Raw genomic sequence first — 8942 nt, 5'->3', positions numbered from 1 at the left:
CCCCGTCAAGTCACATTGGACAAAACACTGAGTTACCTTATTTGATCACACAAAGGCTTGACAGGATAAACTACCCAGAGGAGCACCTGTTGAATTTAAATACAGCTTCTTTTTGTTTATTTGCCTGCTATTCCAGTTGAACTTTTCATGAAAAATGGTACATCCCCATTTTGTTTTATCATCCTCAAAGCTTCTGAAAGCTTACTTAAAGGTTCTAGTAAAATCTGATGGCACATATTCATCCATAGCCACTTTAGTGTAGCTCCTCCATAAATTAATAAATATTGGAGATGCTCCCTAGGAAGGAATGATAATAATATCATTTCTCATTTGTATAGGAGATAAATTACATTTTTCAAATAAGTTTCAAACGAATTATCTCTTTTGATTATCACATGTTATTTTCTGTTGTTATTACTCTATTTGTTGGTTTAAGCACAAAAAGTTACTTTATAATTGCTTTTTTTCCCCATTTTTTCTTTTCGTTATTGTAAAGACTGCAAGTCCCATGAAATTGTGGTGTTGTGTATTGGGTTAACGCTTCCTAATCAGCTCTCATATCAAAGATGCTGGAGTTCATGCAAGTAATCATAAGCTATGAAGTGATGAAATCTAGCAGAGAGAGAGTGAGCACTTCAGGCATAGTGGCAGGGAGACTTTTATCATCCGTTCTGTCTGAGTAAATGCAGTGTGTCCAGCAGTCCAGTCTGAGGTCATGGCTGCCCCAGAATTTGAGTGGTTGGGGATATTTTGGGATGCTTTCATTAGAAGGTACAGAGTATAGTTAAGAAACAAGCTTGGGGCGCCAGCATATGATTATGGCAAGACGGGCTGACCACTGGGAAATTGCTGAGCCAACAGGTTAGGGAGTCGGGTTGACCTCCTCTGGGGCCAAATCCACAGAGAGCCACCACCCAGCACACCTTCTGAGGGATAATCTGAAGCACTCAGTGTTCCAAATACTCATCTGAGCAACAGATGTTTTTGTAAGACAAAAAGTATTGTACATTTTCAAAGGCTCTGTGTGTGAATCTTCTTGCCTTTCTATTTTTAAAGGTGCTTGTATCCAAGAAATAGTCCTTATATTTACTTTAGAATGATCAAGCATCCTTGCTGCCTGCTTCCTTGGTGGGTGTGTGGGATGGTAGTTGTAGAAGGGCTCTAACCACAATGCTAGAGTCAGACACTTAGCAGGCTGCAAGTTACCAAGAGCTTGCTCAGAGAACTATTATATAAAGCAGGTATTTTTTAGACTTCTTGTATTTAATGACATTGAATGCTTCTGGATAAAATCCTTCCGATTTCAATTTGTGATTAACAAAATATTTCTTTTCTTCTTGTGCTTCGTGCTTCTTATAGCACCCAAACTCGATGTTTTTTTTTTTTTCCTTCTTGATTTTCAAGCATCCTGTTTACACAAAGCATGGAAAAGAGTTAAAATGAGAGAATTTAGAGAAGGTGTCATTTGATAACCATGACAACTCAGAAGGCAATAAGAAGAAATTTGGAATCTAATATTTGTTTTATGAGCAATAGAAAACCTAGCAATTGAAGCCACAGTCCTCTGTCGCCTGGCATAGTCAGGCGACAGAGGACTATGGCTGAAATAGAATAAGTCTGAAGAAAATGGGAAAATGTTAATCTGATAACTTGGAAAGAAAAATATATAACAAAAATCCACTAATGTCACTTTTTATCATCTTACAACATCTCACAGAGTTTTCCTATTTGAAAACAGAGTATTACCCACTGGTGCCCCCATGCCCAACCGTTCTCCACCCTCACTTCCTCTCCTATCCTTAATACATATGAAACATCCCTTCATGATATTTTGATTGGGTAATAGTGTGTACGTTTTCTTGAAAGAATAGGAAAAAATGAAATAAAATGCTAAGCAAGATAACGTAATAATGATAGACTCTAAAACAATTGTGTTAACACATTGACTCTTAGGGCGTCAGGGAGTTCAATTTAATTCAGTTTGATTTTAGGTAACTGTCTTGAGTTTTTATGAATCCAATTTCATATTTTAAGTTTGGATACTATAAGAAGCCAAAGGTGTATTATATATCAACCAGAACAGACGAAGTTCAGACCAGCAGTGACTGTGATTGTCAGGTTTCTGCTGAAAATACAATATATCAACAATAATGGAAATTCAAGTTTCTACAGAAAAAGGAGATTTATAAGAAATCAGGCCCCACTTACCACTTCATAGCCTGTCTTCATTTGAGTACATGTGTATGTCTATGTGTGTGTTTCTTTATGTGCACGTCCTTTTCCTGGCCAAACATTTGCCTCTTCTCTAATTTATTTCCTCCTTTATCATTTCTTTCCCTTTCCTCTTTTAAATATATCTTAAGGTCTTCTTCAGCAAGTCCAGGCCATCTGTCCTCACCATACTAAATAAGCATTCGTGGACACATGGCTGCCTCCTCCAGACTGACAAAGGCTCTTTAGCATAGCTGAGAGAGATGACCCAACAGCAGTGGTAAAGAGGCCTAAAAATATTTAAAGTACAAAAAAAAAAAAAAAAATAGCAAGACCCACCAACTTTCTCTTTACTTGACTCCCCCTTTTTTCTTAAGTTTATTTTATGTTTTACCATTGGAATCTGCCCTAACAGAATTCATTTGCATAATTGCCTGCCAAATTAGATGTAAGCTTATTTTTAAAGTTAAAGAATTCTTATATCAGAGAAGAGAAATTAATAAAAAAAATTTTTTTTAAAAACAACCTTTAACTTCCTTTTAAACCATGGTTGCGTATATTCCCCTGTAGTATAACTGGCAAACATTTAAAAGACAGAAAGGTAATTATGTGTAAGAAGCACCCCTGAAATTTCCACTTCTATAGTAGATATGAGGGGATTGGTAGATATATATTTTTAACAATTTAATAAGAATGCACTCAATGAGCAGATATGCTTTCAAATAACTTACATAAATTGTAAGACATAATGGGACACAGAGTTTTTAAAAAGAATATTCAATGGATTAAAATTTTACGCAAAAGACTGACTCTCTCTTTTCTTTTCCAGTTGACCAGTCCTTGATTTTTTGCACGCTCTATAGAAAATTGACTTGTTTTATTCCCAATGAATGCTATCTTCTTACATAAGTTTGTTAGTTTATTAAAGCATTTTATCTAATGAAAAATATTTTAATTGGATGTAAATTATCACTTTATTTTTTCACAACAGATGCTGTGTGAATTACACGAACTTATATGAATTTCTGAGCTACTCATAAGTATTCAGAAAACTGCTAAAACCTGTTAACTGAATAGAAGATAAGACATTCCTATCCTCTTTATGGACTAAACCTTGCTTATGTAAAATGCATTAGGCATTTTTTTCCCTGAAACTTAACAAATTATATATAAGCCAGTGTTTCTTCATTCTTACACCTGTACTATATATACTTCCACCTATCCTAAGTATAGCCCAAAATGGTATCTTCTAGAACTAAAGTTACAAAATGGCTGAACACGACCTGTCATGTACTTTATGTTAAAGAAAAAACTTTGCTCCACATTGCTGTTATCTATATAGACCATCATAAATCTTTTCTTAGAGTGTTTTTGGCTTACTTCCAGTTATTACTAATTTGCTTGAAAAAATCTGTTTCTTTAAAAAAGTCTACAGTAAAAAGATTTTAGCAAAATTTATTTTTATAATTTCTAGAAAGAAAAGAGTATTTTTTTAGATGGTCCTTAAATTACGATGGCACAAACAATAAGACATCCTTTTGATGCAACAAAACAGAAGTTAGGCAGAAAAATTATCATCTCATCTCTTTGAAACACAAGCCAGGATTTTTAGTTTTACAAACCCTCTTTGAAAAATCTTGGTATACATGCTATTAGAACTGGTCTTATGAGAGCTTGTGTGTGTGTTGTGTGTGTGTGTGTGTGTGCGTGTATGTGTATGTGTATGTGTGTGTAGTGGGTAGAAGCAACGAGGTGGGAAAGAAGGAACTGAATTTGGTGATAAATTTCATTAAGCAGTAGGTGTTCATCAGTGTGTGTCTTACAATGTTCAGTGTTTTTTTTTTTCTTTTTTTTTTTTTTTCAGTGTTTTTTATAGAATGTTTTCCCCCTTCAAAAAAAAATCTAGTGGGTGTTCAGTGGGTTCTTTTGTTGTTCAGTCTGTTAATTAGAATTTTGCAACAAGTCTTAAATGAGGAACAAAGTATGGTAGAAAGGTCTTACTTTAAAATTTAGAAAATGTGAATGCCAAAATCAAAGTCAGAATTATAAACATGAGTGGAAAAATACCAAAGGATTTTATACGTTTGAAAAGAAAAAGCACAGCACCCTCTGAGAAATATAAAGCTAGAATTAGAGATGTGTTCGGGAACTGATTTGGGAAGAAAGCAGGATCAGGCAAGCAGAACTCTGTACAGATAGTAGATAAAATGCCCATACATTTACAGTTTCGTTTTGGCTGACAGGGGGAGAGCAAATTATAGTTCTAACTCAGAGTTTTCCAAATCCTGGATAAATGGGTAGAAATCAAGGAACTGCTTCATCTATACCAAACCTTTGTGTTTTTTTAATGGAAGAAAAGAAGTTGGGAAGAAAGACCAGGGAGTAGAAACATCTGGCTCTGAGGGCCAGTCCAACCCTCCCTAATATGACTTAAGATGCAAGCTACAAGTGTAAGGCATTTCTTGTATATTTGTGGGCCCCATTAATGAATTTTTCTTCCATAATTCTTTTCAGTTTATTGTGTCAAATTCTTATGAATATCAATGGATAAAGAATTTGAACCATACATCTTCTGTATGTTTTAAGTTTTATACAAGAAAAATAATTGGCTGAGAACTTACAGATAGTCCAATTGAAAATAAGCCCCAAATTAGTGAAGGAGCAATTGCATTCTGTGGGAAGCAACCTAGAATAATGGAATAATACAGACATTAAATCACACGACGTAAATCATAAATTCTTACTCCACCTCTTACTAGGTATATGCCCCTTATCAAATTACCCACTTCTCTGAGCCTCAGCCTCTTCTTCTGTAATCAGGGGATAGTAATAGCTTCATCATGGACTGATTATGAATACTAAACATGATAATATATGTAAAGTGTCCAAAAGAGGTTTGGGGCCATAGTGGGTGCTCTGAAAATGTAAAGTCCCCAACCTCTACCTCCCTCAACCTGGACTATGTAATGGTACATGATCAGTTTAATCACCAAAAAAAATGATTGCTTAAGAATTTTCTGGAACAATCAGATACTTTTAGTATTGAAGTCAACAGTCTTCTTAATAAAGACGATGATCAATGTAAAGTGGATTTTCATATTTTAAAGATGTATGTGGGTAACTCTAGTAGGGGAGTTTTCTTTAAAAAAAATCCCCTATTGAAAGCCATGACTATCTTGAGTTCTAATAAGGTATCAAAACTACTATTTCAGTAACAAATTCCCCTTAATTCATGTTTCCTATTCCATGGATTTACAGAGAGAACAGTATGAATATGGAATATAAGCTATTCATATAATACTTAGAGTTTTGATATTGTCACAGTTGAATAAATTTTACAAATATACAGATTTGGGTAAAAGGGGGATTATTATTTTACAAAATGATCACTGAGTTTCTCTCAATATTTGGCAATGAAAAATGAATTCAAATTATTTTAAATTTAGATACTTGTGTTAAATATTGTGATAAATTAATAAATCATCGAAATAAAGCAATTTTGAAATTAATACATATATTTAATTTGGGGAAATATGAATTTATTTCTAAACAGTTATTTTAAACTGTTTTTTAACTTTTTTTTAAAAAGTGAAATTAATGTATCTGTTACCTTTAAAAATCTCTTTTAAAGACTGTCTACATTGGTACATAAAACGTAGATGGAGCTGACAACTAGTAAATCTTACGCAAAACCACTACTCTATAGAAAAATTGATATTCTGCAAATGAGAAAAATAACCTTTCTGAAAAAATTATACCATACCATAATGCTTCATAAAATTTTAAAATTTCTTTTCTGTGGCTTGAGAAAAGGAATTTACTTCTAGTGAGTAATATAAAGAATATACTTTGCCACTATTTAGATTTTTCTAGAAGTCATTTTGTCCTTCCAACAAGTAAGTCTATAAGTGTGGAGTTTATTGTAGTAATTCTGGAGAAAGAGTGTGAACAAATATAATGGTGTTATTTGTCATAACTTAAAAATTGATAAGTGTCCATTTTTAGCTGATTACAATGTCTTCTCTTTTACTTTAAACACATGAACATGTATGTATGCACACATAGGCACACACACGTGCACATACACTCCCTTTTTATGCATTTAACTCTGCTCAAAGAAACACTACTGAAGCTATTTTTCCAGGCTGATCTCAGAAATCAACAGAGAAACATAGTAGAGTTGCTTTAACATTACTTGTGTTCTATTTTACCTGTATTACAAGGGGTTCAAATATCTTTGGAGCCTAGAAAAACCTAGTGGAATTGACATCACTTCACAAAGATTCCATAAGGCCAACATCTAACTTTGCTTTCCACTAACAGCAGAAACAGTTTAAGTTACTGTGGAAACAGAAGCACAGATACTTTGCCAGAATCTGTTCTATAAAGTAATAGTAATTACTTTCTCTTGTTGTCAGACAGGAGAATACCACATAAGTAAAGGAGAGAGAAAGTTGCTGTAAGGGAAAAGGATAGAGTGTGAAGTATACAAAGAAAAAGGCTAATTCAAGGGAAGATAAAAGGGTTCTGCCTGACAAGGAATATTTTTTCATAAAACTTTGGCTTTTTTACAAGATAAGTTAAAGAAATTGTTTCTGGCTAGTTCAAGTAGTAAAACAGTTCATTTGGATTGGTCTAAGTGTGCATTTGAGTTTCTGTCTAGAGAACATAGTTTGACCATAAACCCATGATTTTGCACTTGTCTCTAGCCAGGACAGAAACAGTCTATCTCATTTTGGTGAAGAGGTTTGAAGCATTATCTTCATTATAACCTCTGATTCTACAAAAAGATAAAGAACGGTGTTCTTTTTTTAACATGTGTGTTTATTTTTTTTAATTGAAACTTAAATTTGCATAATGTTATATGTCAAACATATTTCCATAAAGAATGATCTTCTTTGAATTTCTCCAAATCACACTGTGAGGGTGACCAGGACAGTATAGTTTATTCTGAGATAAAAGCTCCCAAACGCAGTAGATTAGCATAACAATAGTGTACTTCTTGCTATTATTACATGTTCATCACAGGACAACAGGGAACTCTGTTCTACATCTTCTCACTCTAAGCAAATGATGCTTCTACCATCTGGAAAGTTGCTGGTTGCCCTGGCAGGAGAAGGGAACAACAGCAAATTGAACTTTTCTTTTAAAGGATCCATCTTGAAATGACACCTGTCACTTCTTCTCACATTTCATTAACCAAAGCAAGTCATAAGGACATAAATGTGTTTCATGTCACGAGGACAGGGAAATGCAATTTTGCCATGTGACCAAGAGAAGAGTTACGAGTGACCAATCACACGAGACAAACCAACCAGTGAGAAGGCTGAATGATTAATTTTGTCTATTTTAATTGTTGTTTATAATCCCTTTCATTGTAATAATTATGGGAAACCTACATTGATTAATGTGGTCACAATTAACGAGTAATTTATCCTTTATAGTTTTGTTTCAGACAAAAAAATAGTTTCCTATGTATCCATTTCCCTGAAATGGTTTTTCCACAAAAGAACAGCCGCTGGAAAATTACTGGACTTGTAAAAACTTAACTATTACAATAAGTAACCTAGAGTCTCAGTACATGAGTCTCAGTATACACAGTATAACAGTGCTATGGACATCATTTTTTCAGTTTGTTTTGTAAGCTCTTTTCTGTCTCTCTGTGTGGAAAGTCAGGGCTCCTGCTTTATCCAAAAATGTCCTTGGATTGACATCGCCATTATGGCTCCAATTGTTACTGCTGTGATGTTGCCAAGGCAGCCAAAATATAGACCTGGGTTCAAAGTAGTAACTGGGTGTGTAAGAGGGTAGTCACTTCCACTCTCATGAATACAGCTGCTCTGAATGTGACAAATACCATTATCATCATGGGTCTTGTTACGTCAAACCACAAGGTGCTATCTGAACAAATGCTTGGTTTTAACTGTCAGATTCTTGGATGTGTCACATTTTTCTTTGGATCTTTGGGTTATTGTAACAGCTGTTTGTAAACATTGTAAAGCCCACATTAGGTACAGAATTGGTAAGAAAATTTTGACCTGAACGTCTGCCCTCTGAACCATCATAAGGAATGCAGCATGTCTGCTGACACTTAAAGCAGTAGATTTAAATAGCGACCAGGATCAACTTCCAGCTGAATAAGTCAATAAGCATTTTCAGTTTCTGGCTCCCTCTGGGTCAGTTTTCTTTCACTGGCTGGGCTGAGAAAGTCCAAGGGTGTTCAGACCTTAAATGACAAAAGGGTAGCAAATAGGTATTTCCAACAAGCTTTTGTCTTGGCAGTATTTTTCACTGAGTCTAATATATCCCCTTCGATAGTTAAAAGTTACCAGTGCTTGTTGAAGAGCAGTCTTTTTCTTTGGAAACAGGGACACGGGCAGCTTTAGAATTTGTCATGCTCTGATCTCTTTCATTCTGAAAATACCCCATGCTATTTTACGTAGTGGTAATGAGTTAGATATTTCTAGTGCTTGCCTGGGTAAGCAGTCATGAGGGCTGTTGTAATAAATAAATAGTAAGAGCACACTGCTCTGATAATAGCAACTTTCATTGAAGGATGTGAATGTGCCTTGCAGAAGAGTGATACAGAATCCTTAGAAAGGCTTTTATTAGCAGAAATGTAATACAACAATTTTAAGTGGAGCAGTAAGCCAGAATGGAGAAAGCATCTCTGACATTGTGCTTCTAGTATCAGTTGTAATTTTGGACACCCAGGCTCTCAACCCAAGCAG

Source organism: Neophocaena asiaeorientalis, unplaced genomic scaffold, assembly GCF_003031525.2.
Source record: "Neophocaena asiaeorientalis asiaeorientalis breed wild unplaced genomic scaffold, Neophocaena_asiaeorientalis_V1.1 scaffold184, whole genome shotgun sequence".
Taxonomy (NCBI): Eukaryota; Metazoa; Chordata; class Mammalia; order Artiodactyla; family Phocoenidae; genus Neophocaena; species Neophocaena asiaeorientalis.
Note: the sequence above shows the minus strand (reverse complement) of the source record.